At 36.8% G+C, this 14780-nt stretch overlaps 1 protein-coding gene across 13 annotated transcripts in view; it reads right to left on the bottom strand.

Annotated features, from left to right (window-relative positions):
- Positions 1-14780, bottom strand: part of SOX6 (SRY-box transcription factor 6) — a 667807-nt gene that overhangs the window by 460105 nt on the left and 192922 nt on the right. The gene's annotated exons all lie outside the window — the stretch shown is intronic.

Raw genomic sequence — 14780 nt, 5'->3', positions numbered from 1 at the left:
TTGGTTTATCGAAGATTAGGTGGTTGTAAGATGTTAGTTTCATTTCTTGGTTTTCAATTCGATTCCAAGTGTCTATGTCTCTGTTTTTGTGCCAGTACCATGCTGTCTTGACCACTATGGCTTTGTAGTACAGACTAAAATCTGGTATGCTGATGCCCCCAGCTTTATTTTTGTTACAAAGAACTGCCTTAGCGATACAGGGTTTTTTCCGGTTCCATACAAAACACAGAATCATTTTTTTCCAAATCTTGAAAGTACGATGTTGGTATTTTGATAGGAATGGCATTGAATAAGTAGATTGCTTTGGGAAGTATAGACATTTTAACAATGTTGATTCTTCCCATCCATGAGCATGGTATGTTCTTCCATTTGTTAATATCCTCTGCTATTTCCTTTCTGAGGATTTCATAGTTTTCTTTATAGAGGTCCTTCACCTCCTTCATTAGGCATATTCCTAGGTATTTCATTTTCTTTGAGACTATGATGAAGGGAGTTGTGTCCTTAATTAGCTTCTCATCTTGACTGTTATTGGTGTACACAAAGGCTACTGACTTGTGGACATTGATTTTATATCCTGAAACATTACTGTATTTTTTGATACTTCTAGGAGTCTTGTGGTTGAGTCTTTGGGGTTCTCTAAGTATAAGATCATAGTTTCATGTCTTAAGTTTAAATCTTTAATCCAGTGAGAGTCTATCTTAGTTAATGGTGAAAGGTGTGGGTCCAGTTTCAATCTTCTACAGGTTGCCAGCCAGTTCACCCAGCACCATTTGTTAAATAGGGAATCTTTTCCCCACTGAATGTTTTTAATTGGCTTGTCGAAGATCAAATAATGGTAAGTAGCTGGATTCATCTCTTGGTTCTCTATTCTGTTCCAGACCTCTACTTCTCTGTTTTTGTGCATGGTTTTGATCACTATCGATTTATAGTACAGTCTCAGGTCTGGTAGCATGATTCCTCCTGCTGTGTTTTTATTGCTGAGTAATGTTTTGGCTATTTGAGGTTTTTTCTGATTCCATATAAAATGAAGTATTATTTTTTCAAGATCTTTAAAATACGACAATGGAGCTTTAATAGCAATTACGTTAAAATTATATATTGCTTTGTAGTATATACATTTTAGCAATGTTGATTCTTCCCAGCCATGAGCATGGTATGTTTTTCCATTTGTTAACATCTTCAGCTATTTCTTTTCTTAAAGTTTCATAGTTCTCTTTGTAGAGATCTTTCACGTCCTTTGTTAGGTAATTTTTAAAGCAATAAAATCCTGCTACAAAATAGTCCAGCATGTGTTTAAGAGAGATGACCAAATATCAACCAAGTCTTTACATAGATATATTTCAAACAATGTGAAAACACAGACAAAATGTAGACATCCTACATGTGTATATATGAAATATAAACTAAAAACAGTGCCCCTTAAATGGGATTTAGCAAACTCAAGTAGAATTTGCATAGCTGTATTTGGAGAATACATTTTCCAAATTTAATTGTTTTTTCCAGACAAACTTGCTACTATGATATCCATTTTTATTTTGTTTCCAAACTAGTAATACCTCTAATTTGAAGCAAATCCATTAAAGTTGATCATAAATACAATCATGTATTAATGAACAGGATTAATATATGAAAATGTCAAAAGCAGAGGCTATTTCTTCAGAGTACAGATAGAGTACTTTTTCCAATTCCTGTTGAAGTTGAGATCTAATAAAAATATCAAATTGTGATAGATATGTGAACATTTAAAAATATAAGCAAATTTCAACTTTCATTCAGGAAAAAGGAAAACTACATTTTAACCCTGGGAAATTCAGAAATTTGTTCTGTTTTTAAAATTCCATAAAATAAAAATCTGGAACTTATCTAGCTGTATCATTTCACTTGCATTTTATTCTTTGACAATGCTAATAAAATTATTTCCATAGAAACTATACATGTTTAAACAATAATGATTTTCATCATATCACCCATACTCCTTTACCCTCATGAAGAATAAAGTGGAATAAATAAATTATAATTATCAGATGAGTCAATGAACATCAAAATATTTCTCCATACCACATATATTCATCCACCACACTGGCTGTGCAGTCAGTTATGCAATTCTGGACATATTCATTATAATAGTTTCAGTTATAAGCAATAAAAAACAGATGAAATAACTTTATCAAAAAGTAATGTATTGATTCATGTAACTGAAAAGTCCTGCCTTCTGACTCAGCGGGACTTGGTACTAAATTGTTATAATTAGGAATTGCTCATTTTCCTTCTCTCTCTCAGGCATCCTCTCCCCACTTTAGGAACAGAGATGGCTAGCAAAAGCTCCAGGTTAACAACCTCAGGAGAAACACAGTGTTTCTTTCCCAATAATTCCAGCATGAATCCCAGGATTTAGTCTCATTGGCCTGATTTGGATAGTATGTTTATTTCCAAACCAATCACTGTTGCTGGGTGTATGACATGCCCTATGACTTGGGGAGGTAATGGCAGCTCCACATCAACTATATGTTCCAAATGTGAAAGAAAAGTTGTTTTACCGAAGAAAACCAGAACAAATGTTGTACAGGGAACATAGCAAACAACATAATTCATTAGAGTTTCTTTCTCCATTAATTTCTACAGTGAGGTATCTTAGGTCCATTCTCTCATTTCAGAGATAGCTACTGCAAATACTAATTCTATTTTCCCCTTTCTAGAATACTTGTGAAGATTTATAGAGGCCTATCTTCAGCTACCATCTGTAGAAATTTCTATTGATGAGTCCTCAAGTAAAACAAAACTGCTTAGAGGCCAGCTATAAACATGTTTCTCTATGAGGTCAAGTAAACCAACACCTTTAATTTCAAAGAAGATCCTGTATGATTTAATTCATTTATCTTAATTTTTATTTGAAATATTTCTATGTTTTTAAATGCATATGCCACAAAAGGACAACACATTAAACTATTATTGGCCATTAATATCTTGAGTTGAATGTAGTCATCCAATACTTTCCTGAAAGAAGGATTTTATATGAGAAATTAGAAAAAGAATATAAATGAGGAAAAAATAAAAAAAACCTGGGGATAATGGAAAGCAATTAATGGAAGGAATGAGGCACCAGAAACAATATTCATTGTCAAATTTATCCATGAATTCATTTTTTGCATATGTTTAGAGCACCGACTATGAGCAAACTACTATGCTAGAGAAAATACAAAGAAACATGGCATAGCCCCTACTCCTACCAAATCATAATTGGTAAGTGAGAGAAAAACAACATGAAAAGTGACAATGAGAATGACATGGTAATTCCTTCTTCTTGTTTCCCTCCATGATAAGCTCCAGATTTCCTTCAGAACTCATAATAAATAACACATTTTAAAAAATGTTTAATTTAACTCATATGCAAATTCAGAAAACTACTGCTTGCCTAACTACCAGGGTAACATGCAAATAATAAAAGCAAAAAGCATATATAAGAAAAGCTAAATGCAAAAAAGGTAATGAAATTTGGTAAATTATTAAAAATACAGGAGTATGAAGATTTTCAGAATTTTTAATTAATTATAATTATATACTGAGTACTTATTGAATAGTAGGCATTATGTATGATCATGTAAGTTATTTAAGATGAATTAAGTTTAATAATTGTGTGTTAGAAAAACACAAAACTTTTAATTAGAAACTAATAGAAAGCACAACTCATAAAAACTACTAAAAATACAAATTGTGACAAGTACAAAAAGAGGGATACAAATGAGATCATAGAAGACTACAAGAAGACAGGCCTTCAAAGACAGTTAAAATTCCTATATGTTTGATAGAGGTATTCTGAGTAGAATAAATGGTGTAAAATATATCAGGAAAATATAAACAGTCAGTTCAAAAGTATCTAGAGGACTTTCTTGAAGATGGCAGCCGAGTAACAGCTTCCTTGCAACTGGGCATGGTGAGTCTGGGGAGACAAGACTTGAGGCATCACTGGCAGGTAGGATCTGCCCATAAACATCCCTTAGAGGACACAGGGAGTCAGCGAGAGACTTCTGGACCCCGTGAGGAGGACAAAAGCAGTGGAAAACTGGCAAGTAGTTGCGTGTGTCCGTTTGGTCTAATCCCGCCGGCAGCTGTAAGTACAGCAGCAATGAGACTGCAAACTGGAAAGGCCTTACCTGTGAACTGTTTTGGTTTTTTTTGGACTTGGCACTCAGTTGAACTACCTTGGGAGAACTTGGGCAAGAGTGCAGAGGACTTTAAGCGTTGTCTAGGGCCCCAGACTGAGCCATTGAGCCAGTCAGAGCTAATAGTGTTCAGCTGTGGGCCACGCAGAGCCATTGTTGGAGAACTGCTCTGGTAAGCTCCGCCCTCAAGGTCTCAGAGCGAAGATCAGGAGGAAGCTAGTAATCCAGTGACTGAGCAGCCTAAAGGTGGGGACTGACATGTTTTACAGCCTTAGCCCTCAAGGGCATAGAGTGAGACGGGTTTTGGCAAACTGGGTAAGTGTATAGCCACTTCAGGAGTGATCCCAGTGACAAGAGCTTTCCTGGGAAAGCTTCTGCTTAGCCAAGTTTAGCAATTTAAAGTGCCTTTTAAGAGGGCTGAGGAGAGATTTAGGCTCTCCAGCCTGCAGGGTTTTTAAGAAATCAGCAGAGGCCTCCAGTCTCCATCTCATATAGCTGTATCAGCATTGTGATTAACATCTCATACCCCAGAAAATCACCTGTTACCTGGGCAATATTCAGCAAGATATATATACTGCTTTGTTTTTGGTTTTGGTTTTGCTGTTCTTGTTGTTTCCTTTTGTTTTTTAATCTCAACATTTTCCCTATTGATTTTTCTTGTCTTTTTCTTTCTTTCTTTTCTTTATTCATTTTTCTAGTTTAAATGTAATTTCCCATTGTTGCCTTTTTCAACAATTAGAACTTCATTTTTGCTAGTGTTTCTATCCCTATTATTTCTTTTTTCCCCCAATTTTATCCCATAAAGTTCTGCCTGCTTGTTTTGGTTTGATTTATACCATTTTTGTCTTTCCTCTCTACTTGGTGGAGGTGGGGTGCTGTTTCCGAACAGGCTAGCAAAGAGCTGCTGACCTCAAGGGAACTACCCAATGCAGCACCCTTAGAGGTTGGGAGTTTTTAAGGTTGGGTCAAAGTACCCTACTGTACACTTACATTACTCTGTATCCCTCTTTCTGTGCCTCTCTTATTTTTGTCAATATTCCCTTTTACCCACCCGCTCTCCTTTCTCTTTTCTTTTATTTTTTTTCTTGTTTTTTCCCTTCTTGGTCTCCAACCTTCTGATCCTTCTGTTCCTGTACCAAAAGGACTCATCGAAACCCTACTCTAAAGGCACAGCAACTTAAAGAGCAAGACAAAGTGAAAGGAAAATTAGAGCAAGGAAACAGACAAAAGAAATCACTCATGAGAGAGAATCAGCAGAAAAATCATGGCAACATGAAAAACCAGTCCAGAGCAACACCCCAAGGGACCATGAGGTAGCTACTGCAGAGGATTCCACCTATAAGGAAATATTAGAAATGACAGAAAGGGAATTTAGAATACAGATGATGAAAACAATAAAGGAAATGATGGGAACAATGGAGGAAACTGCTCATAAAGTGGAAAATAACCCAAAGGAAATCCAAAAACAGAATCAAATAAGAGATGAACCATATGAAAAATACAGAAAGGATATAGCAGAGCTAAAGGAAACGAAGCAGTCAATTAGGGAACCTAAAGATGAGATAGAAAGCATCAACAACAGATTAGACCATGCAGAAGAAAGAATCTCACAGATACAGGACAAAGCTGTTGAGATAACACAGATGGTAAAAGAGGCAGAAAAGAAGAGAGAGAAAGCAAAACGTTCACTGACAGAATTATGGGACTTTATGAAGCGTTCAAACATACGAGTTATAGGTATCCCAGAAAGGGAAGAAGAATGCACCAGGGTGATGGAAGCCATAATAGAAAATAATATAAATGAAAATTTCCCAAATATCACCAAAGATTCTGACACAATCCTTTCATAGGGATATCAGACCCCAGGTTGCCTCAGCACTAACTGAGCTTCTCCATGACACATTGTGAGAACCCGGACAAAGTCAAAACAAAAGAAAAGATTCTTAAAGCTGCCAGGGGTAAGCTCCAGTTGGCCTACAGGGGCAAATCCATCAGAGTGACTGTAGACTTCTCTAATGAAACTTTTCAAGCAAGAAGACAATGGTCATCTACCTTTAATCTACTTAAATATAACAATTTCCAGCCCAGAATTCTATATCCTGCTAAGCTTAGCTTTCAAATTGACAGAGAAATCAAATCACTTACTGATATACAAACATTGAGGAAATTTGCCACAACAAGACCAGCTCTACAGGAAATACTTCAACCTGTTCTACACACTGACCATCACAATAGATCAACAGCAAAGTAAGAACTCAGCAATTAAAGGACAGAACCTAACTTCCACACTGAGGCAAAAGATAAAACTAAGCAATGGACTCTCACAAAATAAGATGAATACAACACTACCACACTTACCAATTATCTCAATAAATGTTAAAGGCTTGAATTCCCCACTGAAAAGGTATAAATTGGCTGACTGGATTAAAAAACACAGCTGTCCATTTGCTGTCTGCGGGAAACACACCTGGCTTCAAAAAAACAAATTGAAACTCTGAGTTAAGGGTTGGAAGACAATTTATCAGGCAAACGGAATTCAGAAGAAAAGAGGAGTTTCAATCTTATTTTCAGATACATGTGGATTTAAAGCAACTAGAGTCAAAAAAGACAAAGATGGTCACTTCATATTGGTCAAGGGAAAAATACAACAAGAAGACGTTTTGATTCTAAATATTTATGCACTCAACTTAAATGCTCCCAGATTCTTGAAACAGACCTTACTCAGTCTGAGCAATATGATATCCTATAATACCATAACGGAAGACTTTAACATTCCTCTTACAGAGCTGGACAGATCCTCTATACAGAAATTAAACAAAGATATAAGGGACTTAAATGAGACCCTAGAACAACTGTGCTTGATAGACACATATAGAACACTCCATCACAAACATAAAGAATATACATTCTTCTCATTGCCCCACGGAACATTCTCCAAACTTGATCATATCCTAGGACACAAAACAAATCTCAACAGAATCAAAAGAATTGAATTTTTACCATGCATCTTCTCAGACCACAAGGCATTAAAGGTGGAACTCAACTCCAACAAAAACGTTCAACCCCACACAAAGGCATGGAAATTAAACAATGAAAGTTGGGTGCAGGAAGAAATAAAAGAAGAAATCATTAACTTCCTTGAGCATAACAACAATGAAGACACAAGCTACCAAAACCTGTGGGATACTGCAAAAGCAGTTTGGAGAGGAAAATTTATTGCTTTAGAAGCCTACATTCAAAAAAACAGAAAGAGAGGGCATCAACAAACTCGCAAGCCATCTTATGGAATTGGAAAAAGAAGAACAATCTAAGCCTAAACCCAGTAGAAGAAAAGAAATATCCAAAATTAAATCAGAGATCAATGAAATTGGAAACAAAAGAATCATTCAGAAAATTAATGAAACAAGGAGTTGGTTTTTTGAAAGAATAAATAAAATAGATAAACCTTTGGCCAGATTAACTAGAAATAGGAAAGTAAAATCTCTAGTAACCTCAATCAGAAATGATAAAGGGGAAATAACAACTGATCCCACAGAGATACAAGAGATCATCTCTGAATACTACCAGAAACTCTATGCCCAGATTTGACAATGTGAAGGAAATGGATCAATATTTGGAATCACACTCTCCCCCTAGACTTAGCCAGGAAGAAATAGAGCTCCTGAACAGACCAATTTCAAGCACTGAGATTAAGGAAACAATAAAAAAATCTTCCAACCAAAAAATGCCCTGGTCCAGATGGTTTCCACCAGAATTCTATCAAACCTTCAAGGAAAAGCTTATTCCCATACTGCAGAAATTATTCCAAAAACTTGAGGAAGAAGAAATCTTCCCCAACACATTCTACAAAGCAAACATCACTCTGATACCAAAACCAGAAAAAGACCCAACTAAATAGGAGAATTTCAGACCAATTTCACTAATGAATATAGATGTAAAAATTCTCAAGAAGATCCTAGCCAATAAATTACAGCTTATGATCAAAAAAGTCATATATCGTGATCAAGTGGGTTTTATCCCAGGGATGCAAGGCTGGTTTAACATATGCAAGTCCAGGAACATTATCCACCATATTAACAGAAGCAAAAATAAAGATCATATGATCCTCTCAATAGATGCAAAAAAAGCATTCAATAAAATCCAGCATCCTTTTCTAATTAGAACACTGAAGAGTATAGGCATAGGTGGCACATTTCTGAAACTGATCGAAGCTATCTATGACAAACCCACAGCTAATATTTTACTGAATGGAGTAAAACTGAAAGCTTTTCCTCTTAGAACTGGAACCAGACAAGGTTGTCCTCTGTCACCTTTACTATTCAACATAGTGCTGGAAGTTCTAGCCAATATAATTAGACAAGACAAGAAAATAAAGGGCATCCAAATGGGAACAGAGGAGGTCAAATTCTCCCTCTTTGCTGATGACATGATTTTATACTTAGAGAACCCCAAAGACTCAACCACAAGACTCCTGGAAGTCATCAAAAAATACTGTAATGTCTCAGGATATAAAATCAATGTCCACAAGTCAGTTGCCTTTGTATACGCCAATAACAGTCAAGATGAGAGGCTAATTAAGGACACAACTCCCTTCACCATAGCTTCAAAGAAAATGAAATACCTAGGAATACACCTAACAAAGGAGGTGAAGGACCTGTATAAAGAAAATAATGAAATCCTAAGAAGGGAAATAGCAGAGGATATTAACAAATGGAAGAACATACCATGCTCATGGCTGGGAAGAATCAATATTGCTAAAATGTCTATACTTCCCAATTCAATCTACCTATTCAATGCCATTCCTATTAAAATACCAACATTGTACTTTCAAGATTTGGAAAAAATGATTCTGCATTTTGTATGGAACCAGAAAAAAACCCATATAGGTAAGGCAGTTCTTAGTAATAAAAATGAAGCAGGGGGCATCACCATATCAGATTTTAGGCTGTATTACAAAGCCATAGTGGTCAAGACAGCATGGTACCATGGTACTGGCACAAAAATAGAGATTTTGGAATCAAATAGAAAACCAGGAAATGAAACTAACATCTTACAACCACCTAATCTTCGATAAACCAAACAAGAACATACATTGGGGGAAAGACTCCCTATCCAATAAATGGTGCCGGAAGACTGGATATCCACATGTAAAAGACTGAAATTGGACCCACACCTTTCTCCACTCACAAAAATTGATTCAAGATGGATAAAGGACTTAAATTTAAGGCATGAAACAATAAAAATCCTCAAAGAAAACAGAAGAAACACTGGAAGATATTGGCCTGGGGAAAGACTTCATGAAAAAGACTGCCGTGGCAATTGCATCAACAATAAAAATAAACAAATGGGACTTAATTAAACTGAAAACCTTCTGTATAGCTAAGGAGACAACAACCAAAGCAAATAGACAACCTACCCAATGGGAAAGGAAACTTGCATATTTCAAATCAGACAAAAGCTTAATAACTAGGATCTATAGAGAACTCAAATTAATCCACAGGAAAAGTGCCCATATATCAATGGGTAAAAGAGATGAATAGAACCTTCTCTAAAGAAGACAGATGAATGGCTAACAAACATGAAAAAATACTCATCATCCCTAATTATTAGAGAAATTCAAATCAAAACCACCCTGAGATACCATCTAACTCCAGCAAGAATGGCCCACATCACAATATCTCAAAACTGCAGATGCTGGTGTGGATGTGGAGAAAAGGGAACACTTTTACACTGCTGATGGGACTGCAAACGAATACAACCTTTTTGGAAAAAGTATGGAGAACCCTCAAAGAACTCAAGCTAGACCTCCCATTTGATCCTGCAATCCCATTGCTGGGCATCTACCCAGAAGGAAAAAAATCCTTTTATCATAAGGACACTTGCACTAGACTGTTTATTGCAGCTCAATTTACAATTGCCAAAATGTGGAAACAGCCTAAATGCCCACCAACCCAGGAATGGATTAACAAGCTCTGGTATATGTATACCATGGAATACTATTCAGCCATTAAAAAAAATGGAGACCTTACAGCCTTTGTATTAACCTAGATGGAAGTGGAACACATTATTCTTAGTAAAGCATCACAAGAATGGAGAAGCATGAATCCTATGTACTCAATTTTGATATGAGGACAATTAATGACAATTAAGGACACAGTGGGGTGGGGGAAGGGGAGAGCAGAGAGAAAAAGGAGGGAGGGGGGAAGAGCAGAGAGAGGGAAGGAGGGAGGGGATAGGGCCTTAGTGTGTGCCACACCTTTTGAGGGCAAGACATGATTGTAAGAGGGACTTTATCTAACAAATGCAATCCGTATAACCTGGTTTCTTGTACCCTCAATGAATCCCCAAAAATAAAAAAAAAAAGAGGTGGTGCCTGTGGCTTAAAGGGTAGGGCACTGGCCCCATATGCCAGAGGTGGCTGGTTCAAACCCAGCCCCGGCCAAAAACTGCACATAAAAAAAAAAAAAAAAGAAAAGAAAAAATTTTTTTAAATATATAATATAATAAAATAAAATAACCAAAAAAAAGAATCTAGAAAATTTTGAATGAAGGTATCATGTACATACAAACCATTGTTTTTAATATCCTACATTTTGTATTATTGTATCATTCACAATTAGAATAATTTGAAAGCTATAAATAATGTATGTTATGTAGAATACTTTTGTAGTCATTATACCCATAATGTATGAAGAATGGGATTCTAACAATATCTCCTCACAAAAAAAATAACTGGGCCTCCACAAAGACCTTTCTTACCTTGTGGCCAACAAATAAAATATATGCCATTTTTTAAGTGAAATAAGTGAGACATAGGAAGATAAATACTAGATGTTCTCACTTACACATAGAAGCTTTAAAAAGTTGATTTCATGGAAGTAGAGAATAGAATAGTAGTTACTAAAGGCTAGGAAGAGTAAGGGGGAAGACGAGCAGGTTTGTTAAAGGATATAAATTAAAACTAAATTGAAGAAATAAGTTCTAGTGTTCTACAGTACTATATGGTAACTATAGTTAATAGTTTACTATATATTTTTTAAATAACTAGAAGAGAGGATAATTTTAAATGTTCCCAACACAAAGAACAGATAAATGTTTGAGGTGACAGGTATGCTAATTAGCCTGATTTGATCATTACGCATTGTATATGTGTATTAAAATATCACTTTACCACATAAATATGTACAATTATGTGTCAATTAAAAATAACATGCACAAAGAACATCACGGTCTACACAGGCAGAATAAATGATCAGTCATGAAGGATGGCAGAAAAACCTCAAAATTGTGTGGCCATCTAAATGGCATATCATAGAGCATAAGAATAAAGGCAATCTAGGAAAAAATGCCTCCTGAGTATATCAACTCCTGGGTTAAAAAAGTAAAGGCATAGGTGGCACCTGTGGCTCAAAGGAGTAGGGCGCCGGCCCCATATGCCATAGGTGGTGGGTTCAAACCCAGCCCCGGCCAAAAACTGCAAACAAACAAAAAAATATGTAAAGGCATTAGATGCCAGGCACCGTGGCTCATGCTTGTAATCCTAACACTCTCGGACTGAGGCAGGTGGATTGCTTGAGCTCAGGAGTTCAAGGCCAGCCTGAGCAAAAGCAAGACTCTGTCTCTAGAAATAGCAGGGCACTGTGGCAGGGGCCTGTAGTCCCAGCTACTTGGGAGACTAGACAAGAGGATCAGAGTGTGAGGTTGCTATGACCTATGACGCCACAGCACTCTATCAAGGGGGACAAAATGAGATTCTGTCTCAAGAAAAAAGGGGGGGAGGGCAGCTCCCATGTCTCAGTGCGTAGGGCGCTGGTCACATAAACGGAGGCTGGCGGGTTCTAACCCAGACTGGGCCAGCTAAAACAACAATGACAGCTGCAACAAAAACAACAAAAAATAGCCGGGCACTGTGGCGGGCGCCTATAGCCCCAGCTACTTGGGAGTCTGAAGCAAAAGAATCACTTAAGCCCAAGAGTTTGAGATTGCTGTAAGCTGTGATGCCACAGCACTCTACCCAGGGCAACAGCTTAAGCCTCTTAAAAAAAAAAAAAAAAAAGGTAAAGGCATGAGGAACACTAGTAGGATTTGATTTTAAATTTTAGCACATGTGACTTCACAAGGGATTTGTCCCAATATGTATTATAGCTCTTTAAAGGACACACACTAACTCCGCTATCCTACCTCCCCCTGTACAATGAACACAATCACAAAGCTTACCCCCTAAGCCATTAGCCCCACAGAAGGTTAATAATGTAAGACTGTAGATAATCTGGCTGTCACACATACTGTGGTCAGCTTGAAAACTCCACCTTCACATTTAGACCCACATGCAGACTAGTAATTCACAATCAAACTTTAATAGAAAGAAAGTGAATGTTCCGAAAAAGACTTTTGCCAAGTTTCCTGTAGAATGAAATACCAACTTTTCATACTAGAGTACATCATGTTTTTAGTATTATTCTTTAGCAAAGGAAGTGTAAAACAACAGATACGCACAGAATTTTCCAAGATGTCTCTAGTCTCACTGATACAATGAAAATTATTTATTCTGAATCCCAGGAAGATTTCTAAGAATGACATTTTATAGGATTCCACTTCCTTACAAAATTCCAGGTTTGAAAAGCTGAATGCTACTTGGTAATTCTTAGAAACAAATCACAAATAATTTGAACTGGCTAAAGAAGTCCAAAATTCTCTCTGAAATTTCTTTAATTTAAAAGATTCTTCATTTTAATAGGTTACCAGTTAATCCTAAAATTTGGATTTCAAGTGTCCACAGCACTACAACATCCCTAGTAGCTTCTTTCGAGACTTTATATTCTTCTCTTGTTAACACTTGTCCTGCTCTTCCACTTATCCACTCAATTATTCCTTCAACAAATATTTATTGTGTGCCTACTATCTGCCAAGCTCTATAAGTGACAAGAAACGGGAGGTATTCCTTCCCACTTTGGAAGCTATGGAACCTGTGACAGAATATCACAATAGTGTCCCATCATTAAGTTATTATTATTAAGTAAAGCCACTGCCACATACTTTAAATTTGATCTAGTAATTGGATGGGCAGAGTAAAGACACAGAACCAGAGAAACTATAGGAAAATTACCTTCTACTTTTCACACAAAACCAGAACGAAGAATTAGAACCCTTCCTACTGGACAAATTCACCTACTCTAAAACCATACTTGTTTGCAGAGTATGTCTGAGCAAACTTGTTTGAAGTATGGATAGTATAGTATACAAGGCATGCTGGTTTGAAGTATGGATAGTATAGTATACAAGGCACACTGGTTTGAAGTATGGATAGTATAGTATACAAGGCACGCTGGTTTGAAGTATGGATAGTATAGTATACAAAGCACGCTGGTTTGAAGTATGGATAGTACAGTATACAAGGCATGCTGGTTTGAAGTATGGATAGTACAGTATACAAGGCATGCTGGTTTGAAGTATGGATAGTATAGTATACAAGCACGCTGGTTTGAAGTATGGATAATATAGTATACAAGCATGCTGGTTTGAAGTATGGATAGTATAGTATACAAGCACGCTGGTTTGAAGTATGGATAGTATAGTATACAAGGCATGCTGGTTTGAAGTATGGATAGTACAGTATACAAGGCACACTGGTTTGAAGTATGGATAGTATAGTACACAAGCACGCTGGTTTGAAGTATGGATAGTACAGTATACAAGGCATGCTGGTTTGAAGTATGGATAGTACAGTATACAAGGCACGCTGGTTTGAATTATTGTCCTGCCTGAAGACAGGAAGTGAGTTGCTTTTGGTGAGAAGCAACTAAGCAGTAACAGACAGATCTGGAAAATCCAAATGTGCTTTTAAAAAATACGTACATTGCCACTTTGAGGCTAGCCATAACTATCTAATTAACAAAAAAGCTAATGGCAAAATATTTACTTTGGGTTCCATCCAGACTATAACTAAAGCAAATCCTAACCATCCATACTCCTGGACCATCTCATGAATAAATGGCACATGTATTTCTATCTCAAAGGCCTGGACACTAGGCTAAAATGTGACTAATTTAGCAAAAAATCAAAACTGCTATTAGGGTAATAAAGAGGTCAAAAAGATCTTTGGCAGGGTAGGCATTTACAGCCCCCTGGCCAGTGTAGGATTCTGCCTGACAGATGATGCTAGAGTCTTCTGGATTTAACAGGATCCTTTCCTCCAAGAGGACCAACATCTATACTAAAAATAGAAACAGAATAGAATTAAGAACCACTATGCAGGCTCGGAGCCCATAGTTCAGTGAGTAGGGCGCCAGCCACATACACCAAAGCTGGCGGGTTCGAGCCCAGCCGGAGCATGCTAAACAACAATAACAACTGCAACAACAACAACAACAAAAATAGCCGGGCATTGTGGTGGGTGCTTGTAGTCCCAGCTACTCAGGAGGTGGAGGCAAGAGAAATTACGAAAAAAATACATTTCCTGGACTACTCATTTAGATGGTCCTAGTACATCAGTCTAGGTTCATGAAAGCTAGAATCCTCCACTTGTATATTATATTCACAGACATCTAAAAATGTATTTTGCCCTCAGCTTATACTACCATATCCTGGTAAAGCTATTGAAATTGATGTATACAATGTAGG

The sequence above is a fragment of the Nycticebus coucang genome, chromosome 14 (genome assembly GCF_027406575.1).
Source record: "Nycticebus coucang isolate mNycCou1 chromosome 14, mNycCou1.pri, whole genome shotgun sequence".
NCBI lineage: Eukaryota > Metazoa > Chordata > Mammalia > Primates > Lorisidae > Nycticebus > Nycticebus coucang.
The sequence above is the reverse complement of the archived record's forward strand: the minus strand, read 5'-3'. Positions and strand labels throughout refer to the sequence as shown.